We start from the raw sequence: 15,476 nt of genomic DNA on the forward strand, positions 1-15,476 counted from the left end.
CACAGACGTGCTGACAACTCTCTTAGTAACCGGGCACCTTAGGGGGGCGAGACAGGTGTGTGTGTGAGAGAGACGGGGAAACAGACGTGACCTACCCCCCCCCAACTCCATCCCATCTGCATCCTGACATCTGACAGGGGGCATCACACCAGGCCAATCCACCCATCCATGTGTGTGCGGTGCTTCATATCCAATAGGAAGGTAATAGTATGTAAATGACCTCACATATGTCATCTATGAGATGACTGGGATGGACACACACACTTTTCCCCCTCCCTCTATTAAACACACACACTCTATGCCCTCAGGGTTGGGGGGGTCTCGGCCCCTGTCTGATTTCTTTGGGTCAGTTTCTCACACTTCTGACAGGGTCACACACCTCTCCTCTCATTATTAACCTGCAGAGAAACGCCACAAAGCCAAGCCACTGAGAACGTATAAAGGTGTGTGTGAGTGATTTAGAGAGAGACGAGGTGTGTGTGTGTGTGTGTGTGTGTGTGTGTGTGTGTGTGTGTGTAAAGGAGATTGAGAGAGATGGAGAAGCTGAAGTGTGTGTAGGAGTGTATAGAGAGACAGGTAGAGGGACTCTCTGCGTTATGTGTGTGTGTGTGTGTGTGTCCTCGGGGCATTACCTATCACATTAGCGGAATGACAGACTGCCCGGCCTCCTCTCTCATTTCCTGTCAATCAAGCGCAGAGCATCACATTCAGCCAACAATACCTCACTTTAAAGAGAAAAAACAGCCAATTACAGTTCCAACATGGCGCCTCTTGTGCTTTAGGACAGTTTAATGTACATCTATGAACATTCAGAACCATTTAGTAGCCTTTACCCCCACGTCTCCCATCTGAAACCACATCCCTGCAGCCATTCCCTGTCCCATATAGGCAGCTTCCACTTTAACATGGCTATAATAGTATGCAAAATGGCCACAAGGGAGACGAAGATCATACATATTTTCAGAACAATAATGGATGCAGTGAATATGTAAGTTCTCACCTGTTATCGAGGCATTTTTCATTCAAGCTGCAAACTGACGCTGCAGCAGAGAAAGAACAGATGCAAGGGGATCAAAGGCACATAAAAACATATTGCAGAAAGATAGAAAAGAGAAGTGTGTGTGTGCGTGTGTGTATACAGGCGTGCCCAGAACCTTCCTCTTTTTGCTCCCATGATTCACAGCGTGCTGTAAGATTTATAAAAAATTAAATCCCCTCTAAATTCCATCACAGTAACTGACAGGATTAGAGTGTGTGTGTGAGGTGACAGGTGATGAGAGAGTCCTGCACTGTGGTCACTGCTGATACACAATAGGATTATAACCAACACCTACCTGTGTGTGTGTGTGTGTGTGTGTGTGTGTAAGCAGAGCAGTGACCAACAGAAGAGGCTCCTGAATGATAAACAGACACTACATCCGTCTTTGTTCCTCCCTTCTTTGTCTTTATCTATCACTCCATCTCTCCCACCATCTGGACCCTCTGTCTAACCCCCCCCCACTCATATCCCCTTACACACACACGTATACACACACGTATACACACATGTTGAGTTTTTTGTGTGTGCATGTTATGTGTAATCGTGTCTTTACATTCTGATGGAAATCGGAGGCGTGTCCGGAGTTCGGAGTGCAGGAACCTGACACAGCAGACCGAAAGAAAACGTGTATTTCAAGCTTAAACGCACATTTGACTTTTTTCAGTATTTAAGACAAATCTTAAAGCTCCTGTGAGGAGTTTTTAGCTGGTTATGAAATGGACTGAAATTAATTCTGATGCCTCTATGTGAGCTACAAAATCAAAGCAGAGCATCAGCGACAAGATTGATGATTTCTATATAGTTATTTTTAATGCCTGAAACCACTGTCAGGGGGAAGGTGTCAGACGAAGTGATTAACTGCAGGCTGCCAAATCAGCCTTTTTTCTAAATTCATATTCTCACAGCAAGTGATACATTTGATTGTTAAAGAAAGCAGGATGAGATTTTTTGTTAAAAAACATTTTCAGGACAAGATCAGCAAAGAGATTCAAAGAGGTTCGACTTTGTCCACAGGGGGCGCCAAAATCAGCACAAACCAAATCCTCACAGGAGCTTTAAGGTAATCGAGCAAATAGATATAACCATAAAAACTGATACTTACTACCGATATTTTACTCAATAATATTTCTTCAGTATGTCAGTAAAAAAATAAAATTCAAATGTAATTTTCTATGTCAAATTAGGAAAACAGGAACCTTATTTCTAGGAGATGGGGCTGAGCATTGGCAGTGGCTGCTGAGTGGAAACAATTGAAGTAGCAGCAAGAGTGATTATCACAAGTCAGACAATGTGCAGCTGCACAACGGTGGTGGCATTGTCATAATAACGCATGTGTTTTTATTCAATAAGTTCAGTCTGAGTCTCCTTTTATAGTTATTAAAGACAATGCCTGCACATGTGTAGTAATGCATGTGTGTCTCTGTGTGTGTGTGTGTCTGCCCCCCCAGGCTCACTCCATCAACCTCCCCTCACCACCAGCTGTCTCCCCTCATTTACATACTCTCTCCTCCCACTAATGGAATTAGCCACAAGTTTCCTGAGGTGAGGCAACACACACACACACACACACCCACACACACACACACACACAGACGCAGATCTATAGACACAAGTGTGTGTACAGTATGTGCGTGTGTACAAGATATTTTGGTGCTGATGGGTTTGTGTATTGGGGATGGGCTGGGAAGGTCAATCGGAAGACATACAAAGATCGCAGCTTAGTCCAAAAAGGTGAGAAAAAATGATCAGAATATTCCTCCTCCTCGGAGCTATGACACCTTCAGTTTTGAGGGGTTTTAGATAATTAAAGGTAAAACAGAAGAAAGCCAGTGAGCAACCTCTAAGGAAGCCAATCAAGTTTCAGAAGTAGCCTGAGCTAACAGAAGAATCAAAACGTGCAAGTTACTGTACCTGTAATGTTTAATGCTTGCGCTTTCACTCCAACCGAAGTTTAACTAGACTAAATTTGCTCCTGTTGCAGCTAGTCAGGTCAAGAGGGTGGTGCTCCTGTACCTAAAAGCCATGATCAAACCCGAGTCTCCTTCACAGCATTTCCTCTAGACAAAAAACTAAAGCTGGGAGAGAAAAATGTTTGGGGATACTAGGTAAAGACAGATTGTCTATTCTTCAGCAAGAACTTGAGGAGATATTGAACCTCTTTTTTTTCTGTCAACAGCTGTAAGCTAGCTAACGTCAGCCTCAGGACTATAATATTGCTTGCAGTGGCCCCATCTCCTTCTGTCTCGTTGGCGTTTGTCGTCTGGCTTGTAAAATATTGACGTAAACATCTACATTTTGAATACTAAATTTCAAACATGTTTGATATTATCAGGACAGCTCACTGAGTCTGCCAGTCATTCAGAGGTTCAACGCAGACTCTGTAAAGCCCTCACATTACCAGATAATCTGGGCTGAACACCAACCAAGGGCCCAAACCAGATTTCTCCCTATTTTTGGGAGGAGCATATCGGATATAAGCCTGTAGTCTGAGCTCAGCATAGGTGAATCATGGGTAATAATCATTTTTCATTGCTGACCTTTTAACAAAAATGAACTATCATGATAGAGCTGAAGGTCAACTGTTAGAAACTTTACTTCCCACCCCTCTTCCCTTTTGTCCTTACCATGACCTTGAGAAAGTTTCATATGTCCCACTCAGCGACCTCCTCCAGTCTCTTTGCTGTCTCCTCTGCCCCTTCTCTGCCGATGGTGCTCTGTTTCCTTTTGTTTTGTCCTCCATCACTCTGTCAGCAGGTCCCGTCCATCAATACACAACTGTCAGTCACTGGGGTGACAATTGGCAGCTGTCGATAGAGTGTAGAAGAGCGCCAGTCTGTATATAGGCCTCAACTACCAAAATGCTATCAGCTGCCAATAAACACACAAACACATGAACGGGTGGACTCACACAGAAGCACAACAGACACAGACACAGACACACACACACACACACACTGTTCTCTTTGAATCCTCATCACACCTGATCATCGCTGACACAGGGAAATTTGGTTTGGTAGCAACGAGATGAGATCAGATGAGGAAACAAAGAACCACCTTCTGACTATTCAATCTTTGGCAGCACACACACAAACACACACACACACGCGCACACACAGACACACACACATTGATGAAGGTCTTTGACACAGACTGGAGTCACTGACACATGGCTCCCTCTACTGGAGACCTACAAGACCTTTGACAATGACATTCAGTCCCTGGTTACACTGTAGCACATTAACATTCATTAATTGATTCAATCATCCATCTATTCATTTAATCACTCCTCCCTCTCTCTGCCACCCTTTTCCCATCACTCCATCAAACTCTTCCGTCTTTCCTTCCTGATACCTTCTCTTATTCATTTATGTGCTGAACTTGTTGTTGATCCCTTTTTTGTTTCCTCCCTTTCAACCCGCTGGCCTCTAACTCCTTTTCTTTTTCCTTTGTTGTGTTTTAGCTTTCTTTTTCTCATGTCCTTAATGACCTTTGGAAATTCTTGTGATGCAGGATCAAAGCTTCTTCCTGGTGTAGGAGCTGAAAAATGTACGTGTCTGCTTGTGGCATGGCTGTTAAAACAACCTTAACAGAAAATCAGCTATTGTATGAAGACTGAATGACTTCTACATTTTTTATGGACTTGTGATTGGTCAGTCATGGATACACTTGATTGGAAGTTGTCATAGCATGTGATTGTTAAGTCACTTCAGCACCTGCTTGAACTACCACACGGCTCCTTTCACCATTTTAACGCGGCGGCCATCTTCCTTTGACACCAGTCTCAGGGTGGAAAGCTCAAACATATATATATATATATAACATATTTTATAACACATAGCCACCATCAGACAACAGTGGAAAACAGCATCAGCCACTTCCTAGCAAATATTACCGTTAGGAAGTGGCTGATTGCTAACATTGCCATATTGTTTTGTACAATATGATAGGAACGATGTCATTTGCTAACAGAATGCTAATGTTAGCTGCTGTTTGATGCTAGCTAAATGGTTATCAAATGTGTTGTTTTTACAAAGCTGAGCCTGTGTATGCATTTCCTGTCGTATCTTATAACCTTTTCAAACGAAATGTTGGCATCCAGCCACTTTCTCACTAAGAGATATATAAGCTAGGAAGTGGCTGTATGCTATTATTAGCTGTTTTCTGACAGTAGCTAAAAGGTTATCAAATATGTTTTTCCTAACTTGAAATATGGCTAGATGTCCCGCCACCTATTAACTGTTCATTGTCTTTTTAGGTGCTGATCAGTTTGAGGTGGTGAAATGATAAGAATTTGTCAGATACCAACATCTATAACCTGACTTATAACAGCAGCATTAATTTCTAACAGCATTTAGGCTTCCAACACTTAGCAGGAAGTCAGAGGAAGATGGCTGCTGTTATAATATGGTTAATTTGAAAATCTCATTATGAGGTTTGTTAAAACTGTATGATCCTCAGACTAATTGTGTTTCTTGTGCTTTTGTACTTTCTGTTTTCGTCTTAGACCAATCATAGAAAGAACTGGAAACAGCCAAACCAGATCGAGAAAAACAGCTCAGAGAAAAGGAAGAACCAAGCAGACAAATAGAATATACTGACAGGATTGTGTAGGGGAAATGCCAGCCTGTCTGCTTCTTTTTTTTTTTTACGCACATGGCGTCCATCCGGATGAGAAATGTGATTACAAATGAGAGTGTGAGTGAGAGAGCGGAGTGCCACAGCTGGCATGGCATCTGGCTTGGCATATCGTTGCCCGGCCTCGCCCGCTGCCTGTGCGCTCTAATGTGGCTGTCGACAAGCCCATTAAGAAACCATTACTAAATGCTCTGTCTCTGCTCCTCTTGCACGCCTTATAGCACAGGCCCGGGGGAACGCCAGCATCACGGAGGAGAAGGAGAGGAGAGTGACGAGACAGACAGAGAAGAAAGAAGAAACAGGTTGAGGATTGAATAAAGACAGAGGGAAAGTTTGGGTTAGAGAAAGGGTAGATTTAATGATTAATCTTTGGTGCCCGGTCTGTGACTGAAAGTGATGGAGAGCAGAGACTCTGAACTCTTTTTATACTTCACCATCAAAACAGAAAGGGCTGTGAGGAAGTTCTGCCTCAGGGCCTCGTAGGAGGAGGTGTCATATGAAGACAAAATTCAGACCTGTCTAAATAATTAACACTCTAATTTCAAATAAGCTGCAAAAGTCTTCCAAAGATGATACATTTGTTAAATATATTGTTATGGTACTTTTTAAAGCTGAAACAATATTAGATTGAGAGATAATCAGTTGTTTGCAGACATTTGATAGAACAAACAACATGAAAACAAATGGTAGATTAGTCAATAATGTAGTTATTTTACAATTGGGTGTATGTTAAGCTAAAGATAACAAGGTCCTGAGAAGAATATAAAAAGCCATAAATAAAAAAAAGTCAGAAATAGTGCAATTTAGTTCCCTGTACACAAAGAGCTGATTTTACAACATAAATTATGTTTTCTTTTACATGGATGGCCGGGTGCGTGTGCGTCGCTTGCCTGGGGAAGACATGGCACCAGGATGCATTATGGGAAGAAGGCAAGCAGGCGGAGGCAGTGTCTGTTAAGTCACTGTCTATCGCTGAATGAGGTAACACAATGTTGATTGAGCCTATGGCCCACTGATGAAAGCCTTTGCATTTGCAGTATTACGGATTGGGTGTCTGGTGCGACTTTCGTGGAAAAAAATCACAAGCGGCGCCCAGTTAGTGACGTTTTCCATCACCCAGCAGTGATTGGTCTGCCAGAGAGGGTAGGAGGAGCTAAGCGGCTGCTTTTCCGGTCTCTGCGAGTGTTGCGCGTAAACAGTAATCTACAAACAAATAAAGAAAAGATCGATGACTACAGATACAAGTTCAAAAATAAGTGAGAAGAAACAAATTCGAAGCTCAGATGAAGGCAAACAGTCCAAAAAGGAAAACGAACGTCAGCGAAGAAAATCAAGAGTTACAACCGTTACTACCGGAGCCAACCATGGACGTCACACATGTGACACTGCCTGGATATCTGTGCTCCCACAATAGTTTTGTCGCCATAGGTGCCGCCAAACGAGATTGAAACTGAGATCTTTGAGATTAGCACTTTAAGACGTCTAGTGGAGTCCATGCCTTGATGGATCAGGGCTGTTTTGGCGGCAAAGGGGGACCTACACAATATTAGGCAGGTGGTCATTATGTTATTGCTGATCGGTGTAACTACCAATGCTGCTTCAGTGAAGTCTTTGGCGTTTTATTTCTGGACTATTAAACTTGTACATGTGACATGGGTGTTTCTCTAACAAAACATTGGTTTGGGATACAGAACGAACGCATGGTTGCAACACACATGTGACACAACAACATCATATGTATTTCTATGATAATGTGGATGTTATTATACAGATTATAGTAGCCCAAGTAGCTACTATTTTAACAGTATGGAGCTGTTGGTGAATAGCATGGGAGAACTGTTTCATATATTTCCCATTGCTGGCACTATCACAGCTTAAAGGCACACACGCCGTTTCTGAGAATAACTCAGAGTATAACCAGTTTGGACCTGATCATGTTGCTCATTCCCACTCAGCGATTCTGATTTACACACATTCTGAACAATGGAATGAAACTGACAGACAGACAGCAGAATACTGTGAAATGTGTTTTCTTTGAGAAAAAGGCAACATGAGGTGAACCCAATGGGAGAAAATGGTCACATGAACACATCAGGCACTGAAATACATACATTATTTGTGCAACAAAGTGTCTTTCTTTCTTTATTGGTACTTCTGTTCATTTCCTGATGTCAGGAGGAGATGTGACCCACAACGCTGCCTTCCTTGGAGCATAGACCAGGAGACCTACTGTAGATGTTGTTGGAGGTGAACTCTGTCATGAAGGGCTGTAAAGGAGGAGAGGATAGGGGAGGCAGAGAGGGCACATGGAGGAGGGACGGAGGGAGAATTTAAACTTAAAGAAACGGAGGGACATTCAACCATTTATGTCTTAATTAGGTTACGATATAACCTTTTAAAGATTAATTTAAAAAAAATTGTGTGTGCAAAATAACCATATTTCCAAATAGGGGCTTAAATTACCATGAATATGGCAGAAGAAAGCGGACATTGCCATGACAGTGTTCTGGCTTTCATAAATAGAGATGATGATGTATATCCATCCATTATGATTCACAGATACACTCACCAAGACTGTGTGCAACTTCCTGCTTGTGCTTGTGTGTGTGTGTGTGTGTGTGTGTATGAATGAAGCGGTGAATTGCTCTTTTCATGAGTGACTGTGACAGGTTTCTCATCAGGCCCTGAAGCTTCCTCACAGTTAGAGAACATGTACATCACAGCCCTCCCAAACAACACGCACACGCACACGCACACACACACACACACACACACACACACACACACACACACACACACTAAACCAATTGATGGTGGAAAAGTGAGAGTTTTCTATGAAACTACAGACTACCAGAGACATCGCTGGAACCACACGTGTATGTGTGTGTTTGTGTGTCTGCACCGGCTGCTGGAACTAAGCGGGGCTCTTAATCACGGTTGTAACAGGCAACATTACCGGCAGCGGCAGCAGGCTAATGATGAATGCCCGAGTCTCCGTGCAAACCCTGACCTCCTTTTCTGCTGCGATGCACAAAAACATTCACAAACACATGTGTTTGTGTACACACACACACACACACACACACACACACACACAGCGGCCTAAGTTTGCATCAACACATACATCTTGACAAAAAACACTGCTGAGGCAAAGGAACATGGATAAGATGCTCGCACACGTGTGCACACACACACACACACACACACACACACACACACACACACACACACTTTCCTGTTCCATAGGTAGATCTGAGCCCACTTTTATAACCAACCTGGATGCTCTGGGAATGCACTACGCATGTCACTGTTGGTGTGTGTGCGTTCATGGATGTGAGTGTGTGTGTGTGTGCAGGTGAGAAATGAAACATCCTGTTCAAGCAACACAAGCAGTGTGATGTCCAAAAAGACCCCATAACGTACATATCTTAAGCTTGGAGCCGGAGAAAGACGGACCAGGAAAAATTGCGAGGTAAATCAGAGAAAGAGAGAGAGTGACAGAGAGCAGGGGAGAGAAAGAGGAGTGGAGATATTAGAGTATTAAATGAAATGTAAATGAGAGAGAAAGAGGCGGAGAAGTAGAAATAAAAGAGAGAAAGAGCGATCAGTACATGAGAGAGACAGATGGTAAAAAACGAGAGTAGACGAGAGAGATTTTGCAACAGAGGGAGTGAGTAGTTATGAACGAGTGTAAAGTTTTGATGAAGGACAAACTAATGTCAGGGACTGGGGCTGTGCGGGCTTCCTGCTCCGCGGCTACCACATGTGATCCCGCCTGTCACTCACACTCCATCGCCATGACAATCATCGTAATGCCGACGCCTGGGGGCGGGGACAAGCCTGTCCTTGTAACAAACAGAACCCCTCCGCGCTGTGACGCCAGCAACTGAGAAGATCTCTCACACACACACACACACAAACATCACACGGTGAAGGCTCACAGATAGAAACTCTTGCATGAAAAAGTTGAAGCAAATTCCAGTTTAAATTCAGCTAAATTTTTTTGGCAACATTGATGCGATGTGATGTGTTACTGTCACAGAGTCCTGAACATGCTGCGTGTTTTGTCAGACATGTTAATTACATAAGCACATGGATGACAATGCAGGTGCAATCTAGATGTGTGTGTGTGTTTAGAAATGTATATACGGTGCATACGAGGTTGTGATCGGTGTGTTCACATATCATATGTGTGATTGAGAGAGGAGTGAGAGAGAGACAGTGTTTGTGTGTCTGTGTGCTTGTGTGTGTGTGTGTGTTAGCCATGGGGTAGGGAGCAGGGACTTGTCAAGCTGAGGAAGAGATGGCAAACTGGATGGTGATGCCAGCCCTGTGTGACAGCTCCTTCACACACATATGCACACACTCACACGCACACACGTACACACATGCTGTAACCCCCCCAAACCTGCCCTAGCCCGCACTGCAGAGCTGTGAAAGCTGGGACGCAGAAAGAAAACGAGACTGGTGGAACCTCCTTTTAACTGGAGGCTGATTGGTGTGTGTGTGTGTGTGTGTGTGTGTGTGTGTGTTTGTGGGAGGGAGGTGGCGTGCTTGGGGGGGCGGGTTCAAAGTGTCACATCAATTTGTAGCTGTGCTGTTTCTGAAAGAGGCTAACCCCACTGCCACTTAAGCTTAGCACAACAGTGAACGGCATACTCGCGGACAGGACACATACATACACCACACACACACACACACACACACACACACAAACACAAACACACACACACATGCACACACACACACACTTGCAGACATACACAGAAATGCAGGCACGCACTGTTATACAATTTCTACAGTTGTCAAATTCCAAATCCTTCACAAAGTGTCTGTGTAGTTTGTCATTTTGAACTGCTGCTGCAAAATATTCTTGTTACAGTTGAAACTAATGTGATCATGCAGCACCAGGTGTCATAACACAATATAACAACACATACTATTAGTGGTTATTTTACATAGAGGAGGATCAGTGCAGCAGAGCTCTAAAAAACCCAACACCATGCTAACAATCGCAGGCCTTGAAAGCCTTATTCCAGCATCTACATCTCCACACAGCACACTCACATCGTTGAGTTGAATGTCATTTTATAAAAGTCTATCGCAGCTTTTTGCTAAAATTGTATTTTTGTTGCGGGATGCCCCACTGTGCCTCTGAGCCCACAGCGCAAGCAGCCGACTGGGGTGGAGTTGCCGGTTAAAAACCCCCAGGGGTGACCTGGCCAGGGCCCCAGACCACTTTAACCACTCGTCTCCATTAACAGGCTCCCAGATATCATTATGCTCCCAGGGGAGCAGGCGTGCTCTAACCAACCATTTACCCTCTCTCCTCTATTTCTCTCTCGTCGCTCCCCCTCTCTGCCATCATGTTACTCAATGAAAAAAGACAGCGAGGAGAAAAAATATGAGATTGATTTATTTGCTTCAGTGTTCTTTGGGATGGAGTCCTCTCCCTCTCTTTCTACCCCGTTTTTTCTCTCTCCCTTTCTCTGCAAACTGAAACCAATTAGCGAGCAGAGCACTTGTAGCGGGGAATGTAGGGCAAGCGAGGAGTAATAAAAAAGTATTGACTTTTCTGTGACTGTACGCGGCGTGAAAGGGGTGCCGCGGCCTTGTCCGACATGAAAGGAGCTCCATTAATTTCACTTATTTCACCCAGGCCCCTGTCAGGAGGCCCTAATGCGTCCCAGGCGCACTTCTCACATGCAGGCACTCAGACAGCGCCACGCAGCTCCAGCGTGGTTACCAAATGAGTTTACATTATATATCAGAGCGAGAGAGGGAGAGGGGAGCGCAAGAGAAAGGAGTAATTTCTAATTCCCTGGTTGAGACACAAAGCGAGGCCTTTCATACGTAGCTAATTTTGCCTCAACCTCACCTCCTCATCCTTCTCCCCGTCACTTTCTCTTTTTCGTTCTGCATCATGTAAAGGCCACAGCTCCCGGGCAATGACTTACTGTTCCAAAACAGGACCACAGCACTTCAGAGTCAGATAGTAAGACACTTTTCTACTCAGTTAACCATCAACAAGACCAAAAGATCTGTTGCAAAAACATTGCTTCTGGCCTCTTACTGTGATTCCTGCACTTTAATAGATCATCATAGAATAAAATGAAAAGCATAGAATAGAACAGAATAAAATGTCAGCTGTCTAGATGCACATCAGACTTTGATGATTTGTGTGGAAAAAAGCCTCACACAGCTCGTCTTATCACATTAGCAGCATGCTACTTCCTCCTTTAGCAACAGTTTAAAGTAATAATCTCAAAGATTTTCATTTAAATAAATGTGTGTTAAGTCTCTATCTACCACCAAATGAGGTAACACAATGGTGATATAGCCTATGGCCCACTGATGAAAGCCTTTACATTTGCAGTTTTACAGACTGGCTGTCTGGTGCGAGATTCGCGGCAAAAAATCACAAGCGGCGCCCAGTTAGTGACGTATTTTCCATCACCCAGCAGTGGTTGGTCTGCCAGAGAGGGTAGGCGGAGCTAATCAGCTTCTTTTCCAGTCTCTGCAAGTGTTGCGAGTAAACAGTAATCTACTATGGCTGAACATACAAAGAAGAGATGGATGACAACAGACACAACTTCAACAATAAGTGAAAATCTAAAGAACGAGAAATAAATTCGACGCTCAGATGAAGGCAAACGGGACCATCAGTGAGGAAAATCAGAAGTTACAACCGTAACAATCAGAGCCAACCGTGGACATCACAAATGCAACACTGTCTGGATATCTGGGAAGTGTGCTCCAGCAATTTATCGCCATAGGTGCCGCCAAAGAGAACGAAACTGAGATCTTCGAGATTACCACTTTAACTTTGACATCTTTAAAGGAAAAACGCATCAAAAACTCATCCAGCTGTTTATATAGGCTCTGCTTTCTAGCCACATTACGTGCATATTTTTTCGTGAAAACACGGTCTTCAGTGCATCTCCCTGTGGCGTTATTTTAATTGTCTGCAGGGTTGATCAGAAACGTGTTTAAGTAAAGCCAGTTAGCAAAAATAAAAGCTCTAAGAACTTTTCTCATCCGACTCTTTAGGTTAATTTACCTGGAATTTTAAAAAAGTTGTGTGCGCGTGTATACGTGTGTGTGTGTGTGTGTGTGTGTGTGTGTTAGAGCCTGTTGTATTTACATGCATGCATACAAGTGTATTGCAGAGATAGATGTACCCAACGAGTGTCTGTTTGTGTGTGCGTGAGTGCATGTGTGTGTGTGTGTGTAAAAGAGCGAAGAGTGAGAGGCTATCTGCAGACAGAAACTAATCAGTGTGTGTGAGATAAGAAAGCAGCCTTTATGGTGTATGGTAATCAGCCCCCCCTCGGCCTGCCACCGCCATGCATAATCACCACGACTTATTCACATGATTGATGAAATATGCGTCTCTGAAATCCGAGCTGCTTTTGTTATCATCCTGTTTTCCCCCTCTCCCCCCCCCCTCCTTCCTTTTCTCTCAATCTTTTTTTGTCTTGTTCAATCTATCCGTCCCTCTAAATATCTCTCCCCCGCTCTGCAGTGGCCAAAGATGTTTGGAACCATGTACAAACAAGAAATTACACACACAGCATGGGGTCCCTCTTGAAACTCTACATGCATACACACATACACGATTTACACGTACTTTTCTCTCATAAGGTAGTAATATGATGCATGAAAAAAGAGACATCGTCTGAATAGGAATATGAAGATGGGAAGAAGGAAAAAGAAAAGATAAGGGTAAGAGGAGACATATTAATTGTTCTGTCCTGCAGAGAGAAGTGTTGGCTGGATTAGAGGGATGAGAAGAGAGAGAGATGGAGGGATAGATGGAATTAGATGGATAGATGCTTCGGAGGGCTCTTGTCATTGACACTCAACAGCATTAATCAGGGAACAGATGCAGAATTCACAACTAATGCAAAATGGAGAAACAAAGAAAGAAACTAAGGCAAACACAAAGCAGCAGCAGGTGAGGATACGACTACTGAGGGAATGGGGGGCTACAGTTGACATGAGTCTGTACAGACATAAAAGTACTGACAGTTAAAGCCTTCAGATGTCTCCTCCTGTACTCTTACTGGCAGAGACACTGCACTGCTTTTGCCACACCATAACTGACTTGGGTCTGAATACAGGCCTGTGGTTTACCAAACCCCATTTTCTACAGCTTGCATTTTATCTGCCATCCTCCAATATTGCAGTCATTTTTTGACAAATGATGGAATATATAGCCTCAGCAATTATGGCCTTGCAAGTGCAACAGCAAAAAGATTTGGCTGCAAATCCAGAATCTAAATTGGTCAATCAATTTCCATTACTTATTCTTGTCTATCATACGTTTAATTGCTTTTTCAATCTAGGATTTGTCAACGTTTTTTCTCAGCGTAAACTTTTCTGCATATTCAGCCATGCATTTGAAGGTCAGGTTTAGTTTTAGGTCCCAGAGGGTCTGTCCAAGTCAACAGAGAAGTAGAACTCATGCAGAATGTTCGGCAAGAGGACTGGGCCGAGGAAAGTTTATCAAACCTGATTTAACTTTTCAACTTTCTGTCCAATCAAACAAATGCATGCTCACAAACCCGGTGGATTACTTTGTAATGTGAATCCCACATTTTTACAATTTGCCAAGAAATCAAAACAACAAAAGATTGTGCTTTGATTGTGCTGTGATTACTATCTGAAGTGGTACAATCCTACCTAATAATATTAAAGTTAGTCCTCTGGCTCTGTCTCGAGTAGCAAAAAAAACAGTAGTAGCTACATTAGCCTACAATTAGCTAGCTAGCTAGCTATGCCTTGCAGAACTTCCCGCAAATGCATCTTCACATGGTGCTGGAATTTGCTAAAAGGCTCCGTCACCTTATTTAAATGTCCCAAAAAATGAGGACATGAAGAGGAGGCGGATTCATTTAGTGAAGTGCCACCTTAATGGAGAACTAAGGATCACCATCAAAACCCGTCTCTGCAGTGAACTTTTACACAGGCTAGTTTTGCAAACTTTTATCAGAGACAACTGGGATTAATGGATTCTCCACTAGGCTAAAGTGCTCCCTAATAATATTAAAGTCTTCATTGGAGTATTTTAACATCTAATAAACACAGATATACTTGTACAGGCCTTTGTGGAACTTATTTCATCATCTTATCGATAGCTAAAACAACAGGCCACCACCAACACAGCCCCTAGCGTTTCTTTAACACTAGGCTGCTTTTTGTCTGAACTTCCACTTAGAAGGGCAAAATGGCTTTGGCCCAGGACTTGTAGAGCTTATGCTAACATACAATATCATAAAAGACTAGAAGAGACAAAGCTTGGGAAGGGGACTAGGACTTGGACTGATTTGGGCTGAGAGTACGCACTGGGGGAAGGCGGGGGCTGAGACTCAGGGTAAGATTAAGACTGGGGCTGTGGCTGGTGAATTAAGGCCCCCAGCCTCAGGGTGCTATTACATATCTATAATGAGAAACGGAGACGAGGGGGGCTTGTCTTTGCACCTCGGCACACCTTAGATTAAATATGCACAATTCCCATGCAAAACGGGCCAGGCACAGCCGGGACCAGCGTCGCTGTCTAATCCCCCGTGCTGGAGTTGTTTCAGCCAGGGTTAACAGGCTCATCAGTCAACACAGGCTGCTTAGCACAGGACATCAAGGCCATTTGCAGGTTTAAGTGTTTGTGATTGCTTCCCCTTTCCAGATCCCACCAACCCCAACCCCCCACACATGCTCCCTGTGCTGGCTAGTGAGCATATGAGCATGCAATAAGACACACAGGCATGCATATATATCAACCATCTAATATCATATAGGTAAA

General features: G+C 43.5%; 1 protein-coding gene across 1 annotated transcript in view; it reads right to left on the reverse strand.

The window, feature by feature from the left end:
• Nucleotides 1-7,838: 7,838 nt before the first annotated feature.
• spata17 (spermatogenesis associated 17) overlaps nt 7,839-15,476 on the reverse strand; it is a 35,977-nt gene continuing 28,339 nt past the window's right edge. Inside the window, exon 10 of the mRNA XM_069664411.1 lies at nt 7,839-7,941. The gene's annotated coding sequence lies outside the window, so the exon portion shown is untranslated. The remainder of the gene's footprint in view (nt 7,942-15,476) is intronic.

This window comes from Semicossyphus pulcher, unplaced genomic scaffold (assembly GCF_022749685.1).
Source record: "Semicossyphus pulcher isolate SPU_LCO1_2020_fin unplaced genomic scaffold, fSemPul1.0.p SCAF_1, whole genome shotgun sequence".
NCBI classification, from domain to species: domain Eukaryota; kingdom Metazoa; phylum Chordata; class Actinopteri; order Labriformes; family Labridae; genus Semicossyphus; species Semicossyphus pulcher.